The 19,182-nt window shown below is 61.0% G+C and overlaps 1 protein-coding gene across 2 annotated transcripts in view; it reads right to left on the bottom strand.

Moving 5' to 3' along the window:
- SORCS2 (sortilin related VPS10 domain containing receptor 2) overlaps positions 1-19,182 on the bottom strand; it is a 277,312-nt gene that overhangs the window by 112,533 nt on the left and 145,597 nt on the right. The window lies entirely within an intron of this gene.

Genomic DNA, 19,182 nt, shown 5'->3' with positions numbered 1-19,182 from the left:
GTCCATGTGTGGAAACAGGCGGGAATAGGTAGGTGGTTGTGTCAGAAAAGATACAACTTCCCTAGACTGTCCCCCACCCCCACCCCAGCCCTGCACATCGCTGCACTACATTTCCCGGCCTCGTGCCCATGTGACTGGGTCCTGGCCAACGGAGTGGGCAGCAGGGAGTGTGCCACTCCAGACTGGCCCTTAGAAACCCGTACCACTGAGGCTCCTCCCCTCTCCCCTCCCCCCAGGACCTGGAGGACCTAGAGGAGGGCGGAGCCAAAAGATGGAAGGAGCCCGGGATCATGAGTGACTGAAGGGAGTAGAGCCTGAGGCCCAGCCACCCCACAGGCCATATCTGACTGTGACAGGGCCCGGAAGACACCTCGAGGTGTGGGGCTGTCGGTTAGAGCAGTTAAGTGCCCTAGAGGGACTGTGTGCCCCCATGTCTGGAAAACACCGAGGAAGGCACCCATGCTGCAAGTGCCATTTCCAGCTGTGAGACACGGGCCACGCTCAGACATTTCCATCAGGCTGGGCCCCGCAGTCTCCGCCTGTGACCCAGCCTGGCCCTGCCCCTGGCTGCTGCTCTTAGCCTCTGTCTCCCTTCTGCAAATGGGAGTAACAGAGAGCCTTCCTCTTGGGATCCTTGTGAAGTGGCCTTGTGACCACATTGTCCAGCGCTCAAAGAAGGCACTAATAAGTAATGCTTCCTGTCTGACTCATTTCTATTTTTGCCTACAGAGCAACATGTGGACCCCGCTCAAGAACGCACAGCTGTCAGCATCATTCCCAACAGCCGAGACAGGGAAATAACCTCAGTGCCCACGGAAGGATGGGTGTGAAGCAGACAGGGTGTGTACACACAGCAGGGTGTGTGACTCAGCACAGAAAGGTGGAACGCTGCCTCTGGCCGTGCCGCAGATGGGCCTGGAGGGTGTCCTGCTAAGTGAAATAAGTCACATGAAAACAGAGGAATAGGCATGACCTCACTCCTGGGCAGAAGTAAAACAAAAGTAACAATCTAACAACAGAAACAAAACCAAACTCACAGATACAGACAATGGAATGCCGGTCACCAGAGGGGTGGGGGCGTGGGCGGGCGTGGGCGTGGGCGAGGTGCGTAAAGGGGTTGAGTACGTGGTGACGACGATGGAGACGAGGCCTCGGGTGGGGAGCACACAGGTGTCGAATTATAACCCCGTGCGCCTGAAATTAGTGCGATTCCCCGGTGTCACTCCCACACACTTAATTTTTAAAACGCCTGTTAGGCGTGAAGCCTTCTATCCTTGGCAAATGGGAGTATGTTTGAATGTTTTTCTCTTCGCCGTTTTCTGTAACGACTGTATTTTTACAAAGGAGGGAAGCAAACTTTACAAAGAGCGGTGAATGCGTATCTGCCCCAGAGAGTAGCAGCGTCCCCTCGAACATCAAAATGAGCGGAAGCGAGGACACGCCAGCTGTGGCACGGCCTCTCCCTGGACCCCTCACCGGCATAGGGTGTCTCTCGTCACTGCCGGCCCCACCACAGGGCCCCAGGTCCCACACTGGCAGCGGAAGCGGACCCCCACGCATTCCACGCGGTGGAGAAGCCTGCCAGACGCACGCGTTCTGACTCTGCGCACCGGAAGAGGAGAGGTGCACGAGCCGAGCAGGGGGAACTGCGACCATGGAGATGCTGTCTCGCTTGGGTCCTCAGACGTCCCCCAGACGCCCCGGTGCCGGGGCTCTGCTGGCGCTCTTTCACCCCGTGTCACCCCAGGTCCCGTTGTTCCCTGGAAACACTATAAGCAGCCTCACCTGACCTTCAGAGTCCTGTGGGGCCTTTGGCTTTCCTTTTACAGAGAAAGGTGACGCAACTCGGCCAGGCCAACAGGCTACTGGGCGAGGCCCGGACGGCTCATGGACCTCAGCCCCAAGTTGGGGGGGAGCCAGGCGGGTCCAGCGGCGGCCTGTGGGCTTGCAGACAGGAGGCCCTCCCATTCCACCAGTGGGGCTCCCCACCCTGCGGCCGGCCCCCAGGGCGTGTGCACACACAGCCGTGCACTCACTAGTGCCCAAGTTACAGAGTCCATGAGGGGTGGGCTTTCGTTCTGTTACTCATTTTCCATTAATTTCCACACAAATGGTCACAGTGCGCTGCTTCTTGGGGGCCCCAGGCCTGCCCCTCACCACCAGTGAACGGGCACAAACACCCCCCACAGTTCCCCAATCTCGGTGTGACTCATCTCCCTCGATGACAGGGCTGACCTTGGCTCTGCTCTGCACCCACTGCCCTGAACAGACCACGGCCCCTCAGGGCGCCCTGAGCTCGGGCTGCACTCTCGACTACTGCGCCCCCGTCTCCCCAGCAAACTTGTATTCATCCCTCAACGCCCTGCACAGAGGACCCGACCTGCCCCCTCCCAGCGAGCCTCCTCTGACTGGCCCCGCTGGCACGCGGCACACCCGTGGGTGGAGGGGGCAGAATCCCAGCCCTGTGATATCACAGGAGAGCGAAGCTGTCTGGGGCCCTATTGTTCCTCTAACTGGGAAAGTTCTGGATTGCAGGGCTGGGTGCCATTCACTGCGGCTTCTCCAGCTCTTGGCTCATGTCTGACTCCGAGCAGAAGCTCCATGCACGCTTCTCGAGTGAATGATTGAATTAATTAACACCATGGTTCCAAAAACCACCGTTGGTTTCAAAAACCAAAAAAAAAAAAAAGATACTTTCGCCATTTCTTGACCTTCGACCCACAGCTCACCAGCGTGGGGCTCAGGGCTGCCTCTTGGAATCACCAGCTCCCCATGTCCCAGTCCCCGCTGCCATGTCCAGGCTCCCCGGGTGACGGCTGGGAGACCATTTCGTGCCAGTCTGGTGCCCACCCGTGTTTGGGCGGAGCAGGGCTCCTGCTGAAAAGTTAATCAGGGCCATTTGCATGCACCGCGCAGTGCCCAGGAGCCACGCCGCCCTCTCCCCAAGCCCGCCTGCCTCCCTCCCCGCTGCTTCCAGAGTCAATAAGCACAAATCACTGACCCGATTTTTCCCCAAAGTAAACAACAAATTGCTTCGCCGGCCTCCAACGCCTGTTGTTTCAGTGAGTCATGGAGCAAGAACAGCAAGGCCTTTCCGGTCTGGGGCGTCCGTCCCCGAGGCCTGCGAGCCAGGCCCCATCCTCGGAGACCCAGCGGGCACACTCACCCCTCCACACCAAGAAGGACCTACTACGTGCTGGCGTCTTCTTTGAAAGTCCCCTTTCCGGAATACAAGTTGAGCTCTCAGGGAAGCCAAATGAACCACCGAGTCCTAGAAGCAGGTCTCTCTGACCTCAGAGCCTGCAGCCTTTTCATTAACGGCCAGGGTGGCAATCGCGCTTGTGGGGACTCGGCTCTTCAGCGCCCCCTGTATCCCCCAACCACTCGCTCAGAAAGGCTCTTGGGTTAAGTGCTGTCAGGGACTCAGTCTCCTCACCTGCCCAACGGGGATACAGACCATGGGACCCACCGGACAGGAATGCGCCCCCACATGGCATGCGCCCCGTACAGGCAGCGATCACCCAGAGCGCCCACGGTCAGCAGCACTTCTACACGCTACGCAAAGTAGGCGCCAGGGAGCAGCGCCCCCTGGGTTCGCGCAGCTCTTCCTCTGCACCAGAGGCCCTGGCTCTGCAAAGGTTTTTAACAAATCTTAAGAAGCAGGACTCTGTCCCAGATAAAATCCTATGTGGAAGCACACACCTCAGAAACGCAACAAGTGAAAATGAGCTGCTGGGCTTGGTGGGTGGGGACAAAGGGGCAATGGGGGGGGGCAAGGGATGAGAATTCATCCCCACTTCCCACATTATTCCTAGCTCAGAGCCCTCGAAGGGCTCAGGGAGCAGCCGGAAAAGCACAGTAGTAACGTATAAGGCGGGGTGCACACCCAACGGCGGGCGCCCTGCAACACTGCCCTCCCTTGCCCAACAACCTTCGGTGGCTGCCCGGTACCCACGGCACAGTGTCCTCAGCTGCCATTCACAGCCCTGCCCTTTGACCTCATAAGCCCCTTCGAGCCCTGTCCCCAGCAACGCTTTGTGGGGCCCCATCCGTGCCTTTCCGCAGGCTGGGCTCCAATCTCCCCTCCGGGGAAGTGCTTCCCTTCCCTGAGTTCTCTCAGACACACTGTGCTGTGCACGGTGCCAGAGGGGCCGGGTCAGTGGGCAGGCGTGTTTGGGGCAGGCCCTCACTAGACACACCTGCACCCGCAGGCCAGAGACCCCTGCGAGTGGGCCGTGGGAGCTCGCGCTGTGTGCTGGGGAGGGCGGTGGAGCTCAGGCCCCTCCGCAGCGGGCGGACTGCAGAAGCCCAGCAAGCAGCCGGAGGTGTCAGCTCAAAACTAAAGCACAAGCCCCTCCCCGGTTCCCTTCCCTCCTGGGCTCTCCCCGGAGGCCAAGAGAGCTGAGCAAGTCAGGCGCAGACACAGGCAGAAAATGCATTTGGCGCAGTCCCAGAGGGAGTCACGCCCCTCCCCAGCCCCCAGCTCACATCTGTCGGCTTGAGGTGTCCCCTGGGGCATGTGGCTCCCTGGCTGGAAGCTGCCTGAGGTCAGCACTGTTACCTTTTCCCACCGGAGGCTGCGCCCTGCCCCAGGCCTGACCGGTGTCCTTTCTGCAATCAGCTCACTGGGATGTGAGGCTGGAATCCAGGCTGAACAAATGGTGGGGGGGGCTCTGAAGGAGAGAACACCCTCAGGAGGGGTGGGGGGACAGAAAACTCTGCAGCACTGCTCTGTTACATTTGCCAAGCGCCTACTGGGTGTCAGGCCCCACGGAAGGCCCGGGGACACCGAGGAGCAGAGGTGGACAGAAAGGTCAGCAGCAACCCAGGGCTTGCACCCTCCGGGGCTGGGGGTCCCCCACACTCTATTCACCCCCACACCTGGGGCATACTCCCCTTTCAGGGGGCAAAATGGAGTGGGAGCAGCAAAGGGCCTTGCCAAGGTCAAGTGGTGAGTGAGGTCTGTGGGCCCCCAGCCCAGAGCACACCTGTGTGAGACAATGGCAGGGAGATGAGAGCCCCCAGGCTCTGAAGTGTCCCCGTTACACAGCGAACCTCCAACTGCTGGCCCCTGAAAGCCCTTCCTGCTTCCCCTCCATCCCCAGGAAACAAAGCTTCTGGGGGAAGAAACGCTCCCTGCTCCCCTCTCACCAAAGTCTCTCCCCTCCCTTCCAAAAGGAAGTCCCTCCCCTGCACACACGCCCCCTCGTGGGCAACGGTGGGAAATGCATAGGAAGATAGGTTCAAAACTGGCCCTGAATGTCAAACAGGCCAGCTCTTCGGCGCTGGCAGCAAGAGAGATTTCTGGGACAGGAGAGGGGCCTCGCATTAGCGTAGCTCCATCTGTTCAGGCACCTCGAAAACACCAGTAGCACCAGTGATGGGCTGCACTGTGCTCCCCCACCCCCGGAAACCCCCGGTTTAAGTCCTGAGCCCCAGCCCCTTGAAATCTAACTGCACTCAGAGAGCGGGTCCTTGAAGAGGCGATTCAGGCGGAACGAGATCACTGGTATGGGACCCGATCCACTCTGACTGGTGGCCCTCTGAGAAGAAGGGACGCAGCAGACACGCACAGGGGCAACGCAGTGTGGACACAGGGAGAAGGCAGCCACCTACATGCCCAAGAAAGAGGCCTCAGAAGGAGCCAGCCTGCCCCCCGCACCCCCTCGCCCCCTCCCCGTGATCCAGAACTGAGCCTCCAGGTGGGAGGACGCGAATTTCTGTGCACTTGGTGACGGGGGCCCGACAAACCCTCGCAGCCCCCGAGACGGCCTCAGACGACAGCGCGGGTCACCTCCCCGGCCATCTGTGAAGGAGGTCCTGTTACTGACTCATTTTGCAGCAACAGAAACTGAGGCACAGGGTGGGGAAGGCACGGGCTGGGCACTGGGGACAGATGATGGCCATGACTCTGCCCCTGCCCCTGGGAACCTGGCCGCCAGTTCCAGGAGCCTGGCAGAGTTCAGGGGTGGGGTCAGAAGCTGCGGGGTTGGAGGGTGGGCCCCCCGCCACCTCAGGTGGAACCCGGAAGACAGCTTAACTCTGGCAGGCAGAAAGGAGAGGTGGGGAAGCTTCCAGAAGGAGGCACAGCAGGAGCTGAGGCTGAGCAGTGCTTGGGGTGTGTCACTTCAGGGAAAGATGCAAGAGGAGCCCCTGGAAGAGAATCTTGGGGTCACCTGAGAAGGGTGTTCAATGCCTTGGCCAGTGGGCACCAAGAGCTTAAGGGACACTTCCCCTGCTGTCCGGGAGGAGGAAGTTGCTGCGATGTCCCCAGGGACTGTGGGCTGAGGCCACGGGGTGGCAGTGGAGTCAGAGGTGCCAGGGTCAGGTCTGAGTGGAGGTGGAGAGGGTGAGAGGCCACTCAGGGTACCGGGGCTCCAGCCCGGTATCGGGGTCCACGCAGGAGGAGAGGACAGCAGCAGGGTCGGGAAGGGGGAGCAGACAGGCTGTCAGAGCTCCCAGGGCCTGCAGGCAGCTCCTCGAAGGGGAGGAAGGGGAGGCCCAGAGAGGTGGAGTCACTTGTGGGAGGTCACACAGCATTTAGCGGCAGGGTCTTCCCACCAATGCCTGAGTGAGCCTCGGAGAAAGAGAGGAGAGACGCAGAGCAGCTTGTCTGATGAGGTCCCTAGGAGCCCCAACTCCCTGTTCCCAGACGTCCACCCCAACCCCCCTCCAGGCCCGGAATATCCTCAGTCCTGTGGGGAGAGGAGGTCAGCTCGGTGTCTCTGCTGTCCTTGCTGCTATGCTGCCAGCTCCGGGGGAGTCAAAGGAGGAGACCTGGGCCAATCTGGGGGCAGCAGGAGTGGGCGTGGGCAGAGGCGAAACCCGGACCGAGGGGGCTGTCTGCCTCTGGCACCACCTACAGGTTCCAGGGACACGCTGGGATGGAGGTAATGAAGTCCCACCTGGGACAGCTCTGGCAGCAGGTGTGTGTGTGAGAGGGGCAGGGGGTCCCTCAGAGCAGGAAATGGGGCAGCTCCTTGCTGCCCTCAAGAAGCCCAAGCCTCATGGGTAACCACGCCCACAGCCCAGGCCCTGGGCCTCTGATGAGGATTAGCCACACAGGTCCGAGCCCACTGGGCTGGGCTGGGCTTCCCGCCAGACGCTGGCCCCGGACTAGACTGCCCGTGTTGGCGGTCTCCGGCTGCCAGCCCTGGCAGCGCCCGCCAGGCCCCAGCTCCCCGCAGACCCCCGCCAGGGGGCCCCTCAGCCCCTTTATGGGAGAGGAAAGGGAGGCGGGGGGACAAAGAGCCTTGACTAAAACCCAAGGGAGGGAGCAGGAAAGAGGGCGGAGGGGTGGAGAATGAGCTGAGAAGGGCAGGAAGGGCGGACAGCCGGGGACCCCAGAGCCACGTCACTCTGCAGGTCCGCAGGGCCAGCTGGGTGCCAGAAGGAGACATGGCAGGAGCTGAGAGCCTCGCCTGTCTGCCAGCAGAAGTCTCAAAACACAGAGCATCTTAAAAGGCCCAGCTGCAAAGCCAGCCCCTGGGTCAGCTGGCTCTGCCTTCTCCCGTCTCCCCGTGTCTGTCACGTGGACACACAGCCCTCCCAGACACCTTCCCACCAGGCAGGGGGGCCCGGTGCAGACCACCACAGCCCAGCTTGCTGCCCCCCCACCTCCCGGCCTTCGTCTGGGGCCTCAGCCCTCGCCTGGGCCTCGCCTCCAGCCGCCCCTCTGGGCTCCCCGCCTGAGTCTGGCCCTCTCCCTCCTCGCAGACCTGAACTGTGGGGTGCGAAACTCACAGGGCATGGGCGTGCTCTCTGCCCGCAGCTTCCGAGGCCTTGGAGACAAAGGCCGAAGGCCAAGCCCCCAGGTTGGCCACCCAGGCCCCTCCTGACCCAGCAGGGGCCCATGGGTGGCTGTGTGCACCACTCCATTATCCCGACCACCGAGCTGCTGCTGCTCTGGGTGCCACGGCAGCCTACCCGCCCCGGGGGGTCCCGGTGCTGAGGGCGGGGTCCCCACACTGACCTGCACCCTCAGGGGTGCAGACTAAGAGGCCTGGGAGGTGGGTATTCCCAGTGCCCCACACGGGACTGGCACAGGGGTGCCCTGCAGAGATCAAAGATTGAGTGGAGGAACCTGGAAACCACCTCCCTGTCCTGAACAGGGGAGAGGGCGCGGTGGGGGGGAACTGAAGCACAGCTGGGACAGTGGATTGGATTGGGGCTCCCAGCTGGTTTGTGGTGGGGCCTCCCTCCCACCAGGCCTGGCTGCCTCTTCTGCTGAAGACCTAATCTGGGCCACAAGCCACTTCATTCACCCACTCACTCACTCATTCATTCACTCACCCACTCACTCTCATCCTCCCACTCACTCATTCACTCACCCATTCATTCACTCATTCACTCACTCATTCACTCACTCATTCATTCATTCACTCGTTCATTCACTCACTCTCTCACCCACTCATTCACCCACTCACTCATTCACTCACTGATTCACTCACTCATTCACTCACTCATTCATTCACTCACTCATTCACTCACTCACTGATTCACTCACTTATTCATTCACTCATTCATTCACTCACTCATTCACTCACTGATTCACTCACTCATTCACTCACTGATTCACTCACTCATTCACTCACTCATTCATTCACTCACTCATTCACTCACTCGCCCACTCACTCTCATCCTCCCACTCACTCATTCACTCACTCATTCCCTCACTCATTCACTCACTCACTCACCCACTCACCCAGTCACTCACTCACTCATTCCCTCATCCACTCACTCACCCACTCACTCACTCACTCCCTCATTCTGTGGCCGCTGAGCACGTCCCATGCATCAGGGCCCCCCCAGGTGCTGGACACAGGACGGGGGAGGCCTGAGGCACATGTGTGTCGGGTGCAGCAGCCACAGGCTGAGTCACTAAGCAAAGCATGGACAGCTGTGGTGAGGGTCACGCGGTGTGTGACCGGGGTGGGGGCGACCCTGGTGCGCAGGACCAGCTCACCAGGGCCCCCCGAGCCAGCACGAAGACGAGAGGGTCTCTCCCGAAGACTGGCCAGGGAGTCCAACCACTGCAGGGGCCACAGGGCCTGGGCGAGGACAGGGAGTGGGGGGGGAGGTGGCTCCACCGGCGTGTCTATTTCTGCCCTGGCTGGGGGGGCACCCCCCAATGGGACACGGGGAAACCAGCATTAGCAGGCAGGCCTCAGGGTCAGAAAAGACCCTCCCACCAAATCCCCCAGACACAGAGCGGGAAACGGGTCCAGAGAGGGGCTGCCAGAGCCGAGGTCACAGCCAGTCCACAGAACGGGGGAACGGGGGAACGGGATCCACGGGGGAACGCCCCCGTCACCGGAGAAAGGCTCACAGTAACAGACAGACCAGGCTGCCCCATGTGCCCCATCCCGTGGGCCCTGTCTCTGGGTTGTTTGAGCGGGGGCGGGGGGATGGTATTTGTTTAATGGATTTCAAGGATAAAGAATTTCCAGATGTTTCCCCTATTCCCGCCCTCCCCACCTGGCCCCCGGTGCCTTCCTCATGAAAGCCCCTCTGGCGGGGAGGGGGTGGCTTCCTTGGGGACCCCTGGGTGTGGCGGAATGTCTGGCTGATGAAGCTCTACAGGGAGGGAGCTGTCAGATTCCTGGAAAGTCAGAGCAATTTTCTAGGCCAAGACCACTAGAGACAACCCAGAGTCCACCTCTGAGGAGCTGGACCTCCAGGGCCAGCGGAGGAAGCAGGCGGGGAGGCGGGGGACAGAGGGGCAGCTCTCTGGGGTCTGGCAGGGCCAGCCCGCCCACCTGGCACTAAGGCTTAATGACTGGATCGACAAGGCAACAAACCCGGGGTAACGCCCCACGCTGACTGGGCACTGTCCATGTGCACCACTGACTTGAGCAGAACTCCGGGGCACGGTGCCTCTGCCGAGTGGGAATTATCGCCCCGTCTTACAGACAGGAGACAGAGGCACAGGGCCATGTGGAAAGTTGTCCCAGGTCACCCAAGAGCTGGTGGCAAAACAAGGATTTGCATCCTGGTCGGTCTGTGCGAACTCTATGCTGTGCTAATGTGAAGGTTCTGGGAGGGGAGGGCGAGAGGGAAGAAAGCAAAACTCTTCCTCTGAACACCTAAAGTCCCATCCTCCTGCCCACGGGGCCGGCACAGGCCCAGGAACACACCTCGGCCACACCCACAACTCAGGAGCCACTCCACACCCGACCAGCCACACGGAGACCCCCATGCACGAGGATATTGGCCGATTCCTGCCACGACAGCGAAAAGACAGGGGAACTAAACCCGCAGCGCCCCTAGACTCTGCGTCATCTTTCAGAGGGATCCCAGCTCTCAACAGGGGTCCACTTCGTAAGCACGATTCTGAGCGAAGAAGCGCAAGCAGCACACAGCCAGCCCGCTCGGAGCCCCTGGTGGGGACTGAGCGCGCAGGGCACCACGGCGCCTTTGTTCATGGACACGGGCAGATGGGAAACTGTGAAAACACGGAGAAGCATGGAACACATGTGTGGAGGTCACATGGGCAGGGGGGCAGGGAAACTCCGCTGTGTCTGCAACATTTCACTTCTTTCAACAACCCGAAACATGTTTGCAGAATAGTAACATCTGTCTGATATCCCGGGGCTGCAAGGGTCAGTTACATTGTTTCCGGTTGACGGAACTGTTTCCTAATTGCAATGTGTTACTGTTAGGGCCCATCTTTGATGGAAGCAGCCTCCCGGGGACGGGGGGGTTCCCCAGACAAGCCAGGGCTCCTGTCCTGAGCTGGGCTCCTGGCTGCGGAGCCTAGAGGATCCCAGATGCTGCGCACTCTGAGGGCCACATTTTGAAGTCCAGGTTCCCAATATGTGGAGGGACGTGTCTGTGACTTTGTTTGTGGCCGCTCTCCAGGCTGGGATTAACACAGAGAAATACACACCCTGGTTTGACCAAAGACAGTGGTTCGACCTCTCTGAGCCTCGGTTTTCTCGTCTGTGAAATGCAAGAGGATGGATATGGTGATTCTGCCCCCTAAGTCTGTCCTGGAGAAGGAGGGACCGTATTTAAAGGGTGTGCAGCTAGCACAGAGCCCTGCATGCAATGAGTGCTGATGACAGGGAAGACAAGCTGCCATGAGGTCAGCCCCATGAGCCAGAGACCCGATGTCACCAGGTTCCGACAATGAGTACCATCCAGACCAGCGGCCCCCCGACTCTCACCCCGAGAGCCTAGAGCAGGGGCCTGCAGCCCGGCGCCTCTGTCCAGGCCCCTCAGGCATTTCATGGACTCCTACCCTCATCTTTCAAAACGAAAAAAACAAAACCCTGTGTGGTGCTTCTCCACGTGGAGCAGAGTCTTTCTGTCTGAGGACCAGTAGTGGGGTTGGTGCTCGGGCTTGGACAGCAGGAAGCCCGGACAAACGGCCGGGCCTGTCACGCTGTTGTGCAGCACAGCGCCGCGGGGAGCCCTGGACGCCCCATCGAATCCCTGACGGCCTGATGCTTGGGACACTGTGGGAGACTCAGGCAGGGTGGACTGTCGGGCTACCTATGGCGGACAGGAGTGGGGGATAAACACTCAGGAACCGAGCCAGTCCCCCAGGGGGTGACCCTTCATTAAAGACCCCATGCTGCCGCCCCCACCCGGCCGCATGGCCCCACTGCCCCCAGGGTCTGCTTTGCCTCCCAGATACACACCCCTTGCTCTCCATGCCTGGTCTCGGGGGGAGCCCAATTGCGGGGTGTCCCTGAGCAGGTGCGAGTGGACAGCCTTGCTTGCAGGCCGATCTCTGCAGCAATCAGAGCTGCCTGGGAGGGGCGGTGACAGAGGCTGGTGGCCCTCCAGCCAGCAGGGGAGGCTCCCCCACCTCCCTCCAAAGACAGGTCTTCTGGCCACACACTGGTTCGGTGCCTGGCAGAGCCAGGTGTGCCACCCGGCCCTCAGAGCAAGGCCTCCTGCCCTCCAGCCACCCCCGTGGCAAGTGTCCCCAGGGAGCCAAAGCAACACAGCAAGTAGACTCAGAGGACAGCTGTCTGGTTCAAACCCTGGACCCAGCTGTCACCAGCTCTGTGACCGGCGGCGGGTTCCTTAACTGCCCGGACTCGCCTTGGAGTGGGACAGGCACATCCCTCCGGGCTGCGGCGAGAAAGATGAGTGGGCCCACCCAGGTGGCCTCGGCACAGCCTGGCACGTACACCCTCCACAGACCTGTGGGGTCCGAACGGTGTGGCCTAGGGCAAGAGTACCAGGCTGCAGCCGTGGTCAGCTGGGAACCGAGCCGTTCTCAGACCCGGGCCCCTCTGCGCATGCTGGGGGCAGGAGGGGTTGGGCCCTCAGGTGCTGCAGCGGCCCCCCATTCTCAGACAGGGGAAAGGGTGGGCCGGGCAGGGGGCCAGCACTCCGAGTGCATCGAACAATCCCACAGCACCCCCAGTGCACACCCCCTGTTCACACTCAACAAGGGTGACTGGCGGGCTCGGTGTGTCCCCAAGCTCGCACAGTGATGCCCCGCCCCCCCCCCCCCCCCGAACGTCAGAATGTGGCCTGACTGGGAAATGGAGTAGTTGTAGATGTAATTAGCTAAGAAGAGGTCACTCTGGAGCAGGGTGGGCCCCTAATCCGATTGCATGGGCATCCTTATGAAAGGGGACATCGGACACAGACACACACAGAGGGAGAACGGGATGAGAAGATGCAGGGATCGGGGAGTTGAGTCTACACGCCACGGAACCCGAAGGTGCCCGCCGACCCCCATCAGCAGGGAGAGGCCTGGGACGCATTCCCCTGGCCTCGGTGGGAACCGGCCCTGCCGGCCCCTGGTCGTGGACTCCGGCCTCCAGACCAGGAGACGGTACCTGTCTGTTGTTTAACCCCCCGGGGCCACAGGCTCGTGCCCTGGGCCCCTCCGTGCTGAGGTCACCATTTACTCTTGCCCGGCCCGCCGCTCTCCCGCTGGGTGGAGGGCTGCCCATCCCATTGTGCAAGCAAGCCTGGGCTTCCTGCCGTCCCCTGCCCTGTCCCTCTCTCTTGCCACGCACAGTGATGGCCTGGTCCTCAGTGTCCCTTCTCCATCCTGGGAGCCGCGTCCTGGATTGAGCACCTGCCTCTGTCCCGGATGTCACAACAACAGCCCAACAGGTCTGCCCGCCCCAATCTCTCCCTCCTCCACACCGCGTCCCACCTGCTCAGGTCAAACATCTGGCGTGGCCCAGGCGTGGCCCGGCTGATCTCTCTCACATTCCTCGTTCACACCAGCTGCAAGTGCTGGCTCTACCCTCACACAGATGCAGAACCCTTGGCTGCCACTGGCCGCTGCCACTCAGTCCCAGTCCCCTCTCACCGGGCCCCTGCAGCGGCCTCTGGCTCTCCCCGCGCCCCTCTGGGGTCCCGCCGCTCCTGCAAGCACCTACCTCAGGACCTTTGCACAGGCGGCCACCTGCTTGGGGCCCAGTCGCCCACGTGGCTCTCCCCCCCCTTCCCTCAAATACTGTGGTATCACCCAGGCCTTCCCTGGCCACACCCACTCCAGACCCCCCCCACAACTTCTGCACTTCCTCCTCGTCCCCTTTCCCATCTACGACATATGTTTGTTGTATTTGCTCGTCTCTGCCTCTTCCACTAATTCCAGGACCATGGCGGGGGTTGGGGGGGGGGGGGTCCTGATTGTTTCATTAGCTCACATGTTCCCGGGACCTAGAACAGCGCTCAGCACACACCTGGTGCTCGGCAACGGCTCAGCCCAGGTATGAAAGCGACAGCAACAAGGGGCAAGCACTAGCTCTGAGCATCTTCTTCTCTTCCCCTTCGAACCAAATAAGGAGAACTCTGCCCACATCGCCGGCCTCTCCCCTGGCCCCTGGGGATGAGACGACCTCAGCCGCAGGTGAGGCCTGCCAGCCCGCCAGGTGCTTTCCCATGGATGGCCTCCGGGGTGGGCGGGCTGAGTGGGGCTGGTTCTGTGAAGAGGCCCAGGGAGCCGGCACACCCGGCATCTGGCCGTGGGAAGGTGCCTATGCAGGCTTTCGGGCGTGGTGGGAGGCACCTGGGACTTGGGGCGGGGAGGGAGGCAGCGCAGGATGACCCCAGGACGCTGGGCACACAGAGACACTCGAGCGATGTCGCCGGGCTCTGGAGGGGTGTGTGTGTGAAAGGCCCTGGCCCTCACGGTGCCAAAGACCTGTGGCTCCACACCCAGGCTGGGCTGCTCCGGTCTCGGTTCACACCCCGCCCACCCTGGGCTCCGCAGTATCAGTCTCAAGACAGGGCTCCTAAGTGCCTGGAGTCGGGGGCCGCTGCGGCTGGAAGACTCGGTGCCTCCCTGTGCTCCAGGGTTGTGGGGACTGGAACTGGGGTCTGCCTTTCAAAGCCCCCATCTCTCGGGCCTGCGTGCCTCGGAGCTGAGCTCCACTCTAAGGCTCGCCCTGTGCTGAGCAGAGCTTTCCAAACAGTGTCCAGTGGCTGGAACTTGGCCTGTGCCCCAGCAGCACCCAGGGGCCTCGCCTCGGTGCTGTCCACGAAGGGGTCCTCTCTGCCGCCAGGCTGCCCAGGCCGAGGGCGGATCTGAACCACAGCCAGCGTTTAAGGTCAAGGTCAGCAGTGCCCAGAACCCTTGTGCTCTGGGTGGACTGAGCTGTGTCCCCTGGAAGCCATGTTGAAGTCCTAACCCCTCTGGGATGTGACCTTATGCGGAGACAGGACTTTACAGACACAACTGGTTAAAACCAGGCTGTACTGGCACAGGGCGGGCCCTAATCCAAAGGCTAGTGCCTTCACCAGAGCAGGTCAGTGTGAACAGAGACACACAGACCCAGGGAGAAGGCCCTGCGTGGTGATGGAGGCGGAGACTGGAGTGAGGCAGGCACAAGCCCAAGAAGACTGGCTTGCCTGTCCCCTCCAGAACCTACAAGGAGGCCAGGAGGCCCCTCCCCCAGGGCTGGGCCCTCCCTACACCTTGGCCTCAGACCCTGGTCCCCAGGGCTGGTGGAGCTGAGGGCACGGTCTCCTTCCTGGGGGGCAGGGCAGGGCATCAGGTTCCCCAGGAGCAGGGGAGAGAGGAGGACCCCGCCTGCATCTCCCGCCGCTCTGTGGCATCTGCGGGAGTCTGTGGGAGCATGCGTGTCTCGGCGTGAGTGGGGAATGGCGAGCCCGGCTGCCCATGGTCGGAGCGCAGAGGTGCTGCTCTGGGCTTGGCAGACTCGCCGGTCCGGCTCCTCTGTGGGGCTGGGTGGTGAGACCCAATCCCAACAAACTCGCACTCGGAAGATTCCACAACGGGCGCTGCCAGCACGCCCCTCCCCCAGCCCTGCTCAGCAATCCCAGCGCCCAGCTTCTGCTCCTGAACTCTTGGCACAGCGCCCCACTCACCCACGCACCCACACCCGGCCGCACGAGTCACGGCCTCCCACACAGCTCCCTGGCAGCCCTGCCCTGGGCATCCTGGCCCCCTCCACGCCCAGCCGGCTCAGCTGGCCCGCTCAGCCCCTGAGCTGTGGAGCCCAGGCCTGACTCCTTGGACCTCCCTGGTGGGCTGGCGTGCTGCCTCCCCTGACCCAGCCCGGGGCTGCCTTCTGTCCAAGCCCCTCACCTGTGCCGTCCTCTCTGCCAGAGCTCGAAAAGACGGTACTTGGATAATCCCTACATCACCTTCTCAGAAGCAGCCAGAGACTCCTCCGCCGGGCTCTGCCCTGCCCGGGGACAGTTCAGCCACACGCTCCACAGGCGCCGGCCTCCCTGCCTCCTGGCCGCTGCGCAAAGGGCAGCAGAGCCCTCCTGGGGCTCCCCCATGACCCCACTGCACCAAGCACAGCGCTCACAGCACCTTCCCAGGGGGCCGCACAGCAGCACCACCTCCCCGCCCCTCCTCCCCCTTCCTTTTCCTCCCCAGGACGCATTCCCACCTGGCATTAGATGGTCTCTTGGCATTTACCCACTCATGCTCTGTCCCACACACAGGAATGTCCACTCCCCGTCCATCTTCTTCCCCATTGAGCCCCCAGCGCACCCCGGGGGCCACAAAAATCCATGAGAAAGGAGTGATTATGTGAACCCTTTCCTTGGGCCCCAAAGTGGCCTGGCAGTGCAGGCGGGGCCTGGACCAGGGACAGGAGTGTCTCCCAGGAGAGGGGCAGAGAGGAAGAGAGGTGGCCTGCGAGCGGGCAGTGGAAGGGGTGGGAGGCCAAGCAGGGCTCTCTGTGGGCAGATATTCCGGAACACGGGGTACAAGGCCCACTGGGCTGGGGCTGGAACCAGGTGTCCCTGAAGCTGCACAGAGGCCGGCTGCTCCCGCCTACACAGCAGGGTGGCCGATGGCAAAACCTTTCTGCATCCCTCTGAGCACGCCCCACATCCTCTGCTTCCCCTCCCCACCTGGGCTCCAGGAAAGGGTCCCCCTTAAGCCCCTCCTCCTACTGCTTCATGCCATTGCCACCAGGAGGGTATGTACTTGGGAAGAGAAGTGAGTAACCTCCACCTAAGTTTCTTGAAAGGAACTGGTAAGACATATGGCGAATGCTGCCATCTGCTAAACCGGGGCCTACAGCGCGGTGTCTGTCGGGCTGGAGTTGGAGCGACAGGGAGCAACAGTGCAGTCACAACAGTCCCGGTGCCCCGGCTGCAGGGAAGCCTCTGGGGGCGTCTGCTCAGCACACGCAAACCCTGGCCCCAGCAGCCCTCCCCCCGGCGCCCCCCGCAGCAGCGCACGGTCTGTGCAGTGCACTGTGTCACCTCGAGTGCACAGCAGCGGGACGCGAATGACCCCACATGGGCCCCTCCCCGGCGCCCGCCCACGGGCCGGAGACCCTGCGGGGAAGGCACATGGACTGCGGCTGAGAGGCCACGTTCCCTCGACGTCACAGTTCTCAAAATGACACGTGCACTGCGATGACGCGAGCATGTCCTGGTCCCTAGGAGCCTGGGTGAAAGGGACAAGGCCTCCAGCCTCCTCTCAACAGGTGAGGAAACGAGTACCTGGAAGGACATATGTGTGCGGACAGATGGACGGGGCGAGGCATGGGGAGCCACAGAGCAAACGGGGCCAGTGCAGCTGAGTAAAGGTCACACAGGCGTCCTTGACTGTTTTCCAGCTGCTCGCTAAGTTGTAAATTAGATGAAAATTAAACAAGATAGATGCTGGGGGCGGCGGGGGTGGCTAGCACAGGCTGAGGAGCCCTGCGTGGGCGTCTCCTGGACACCTGTGCCCTGACCCCAGGCGTCCGCCCTTGGTAAGCCCCAGCACCACCTGAGGCACGTGGGGCCCATGTGCCCCAACGTGGAAATGACTCACACGCCCACCAAGGGAAGAACAGGAAAATAAACTGGGGTGCAATCACCCAGTGGAATTCTACGGAGAATGAGACGCCCAATCCAAAACTACACGCTGCGGCAGGGACGAGTCTCCCAGACATGACGCCGCGCCCAGAAGTCAAAGACACTGAATAGTGGGAGCGGGGGTTCACAGCAGGGGGCAGGGCCCGGGGTGATGGGCAGTTGCACTGGGGCTGCTGGGAATTGCTGCTCCTCTGTCTGGATCAAGGAGCTTGCTCAGTCTGGGGGCCCACACTGAGCGGAACACTTAGAATCTGTGCTTCTTCCTGTGCACGTGAAATACTGGGGTGGCCAGAAAGTTTGTTCGGTTTGCCTGTGCGCTGGCTATCGTGGCGCACTGTGTTGTCTTTAACTTCCTTTGAAACAATTTTGTTAGACTGTATTGTGACAGCTGTCGTATCAGCATGAATTTTTTTAAAAAGTATCAAAATGGGTGCATTTTTGTGCAGCCATTTTAATACTGAAGATGGAAGAAAATACACAACATTTTCGGCACATCATGCTTTATTATTTCAAGAAAGGTAAAAACACAACTGAAACACAGAAAAAGACTTATGCAGTGTGTGGAGAAGGGGCTGTGACTGATCGAATGTGTCAAAAGTGGTTTGTGAAGTTTCGTGCTGGAGATTTCTCTCTGGACGATGCTCCAAGGTCGGGCAGACCAGTTGAAGTTGATAGCGATCAAATCGAGACATTAATTGTCTACAATCAATGTTGTACCATGTGGGAGAGAGCCGACTTACTCAAAATATCCAAATCGATAGTTATTGGTAAAAATAAAAAGTGTGTCTTTTATTTTATGGAAAAAACTAAATAGACCATTTTGGCCAACCCAGTATTTCAATAAAAAGTTAAAAATGAGAAAGTCCAAAAGAAAAGGCTCCTATATACTTTTTTTAAATGAAAAACAAATTTGGTATTTCATCAGCGGGCACTAGGCCGGAGGGACGAGAAGATGAGAACGTTCCAGGCCCCTGGAAAGTGTGGCATCCCTGGCAGGAGCCCAAGGCAGCGCCAAGGGGCTGGACAGGGAGGGCTGGGCGGGAGGGCGGGGGCTGCCAGGCCAGGCCCCTGCGTGGCCCACTCACACCCTGGGCCAGGGCCCGGGCCCGGTCCTCGGAGACGGACAGTGGGAGCCTGTGGCGTCAGGAGACACACTGAACGAAGGGCTGGCACGTAGAAAACCTGCGGCCAGGAACCTACACCTGCTGCCCCAGGCACATCTAGATACAGGCACCCCCACCCCGGGTCTCCAGCCCCAGCCGGGTGGCAGCGAAAACCAGCAGCCACCGTCCCCGCAGCTGAGAGGGCACAGGCTCACTTCATCCCCGAGGCCAGCCCCACCTTGGGTCCCAGGAGCTGCATCCCTGGCAGTGGTGTGAGGGGCTGAGCAAATTCCATACCCCATAAGCTGTCCCCAACCCCACACCCCAGCAGGCAGGCAGGCGAGCAGCCCTGTCCACATTCCTCCACCAGGGCGGCTGCAGTCTCAGCCTTGGGCACCCGACCCACAGAGCCGGGTACCGACTCTGCACACTCTGAGACCCGGAATCGGGGCTGGGGCACCGCATGAGGGGCTCACGCCCACCGAGGGGCGAAGCCGGCCCTAGGACAGCCCCTATCATCAGGCCCCTGCCCCCACCAACCTGGCAGGGCCCAGTGTGGGCAGTGAGCCACATGGAAATCAGGCCAAGGCAGCCTGGTTCTGGACGTCTCCCTTTAGTAGACAGGACCCACCTGTGTGCCTCTGCCCAGCACTGACCCTCTCACCTGGGAACTCTGCTAAACCCTAAGGAGGAAAAATAATAACCAATGGCCCGGGACTGAAACGGCCCCTGCAGTGGAGGTGAACTTCCAGTCAGCACCCTCAGACCCACGGAGGACCTGCCCGCACCTGGCCGGGTTTCCTCA

Source organism: Desmodus rotundus, chromosome 4 (genome assembly GCF_022682495.2).
Source record: "Desmodus rotundus isolate HL8 chromosome 4, HLdesRot8A.1, whole genome shotgun sequence".
Taxonomy (NCBI): domain Eukaryota; kingdom Metazoa; phylum Chordata; class Mammalia; order Chiroptera; family Phyllostomidae; genus Desmodus; species Desmodus rotundus.
This window is presented reverse-complemented; position numbering and strand designations above follow the sequence as displayed.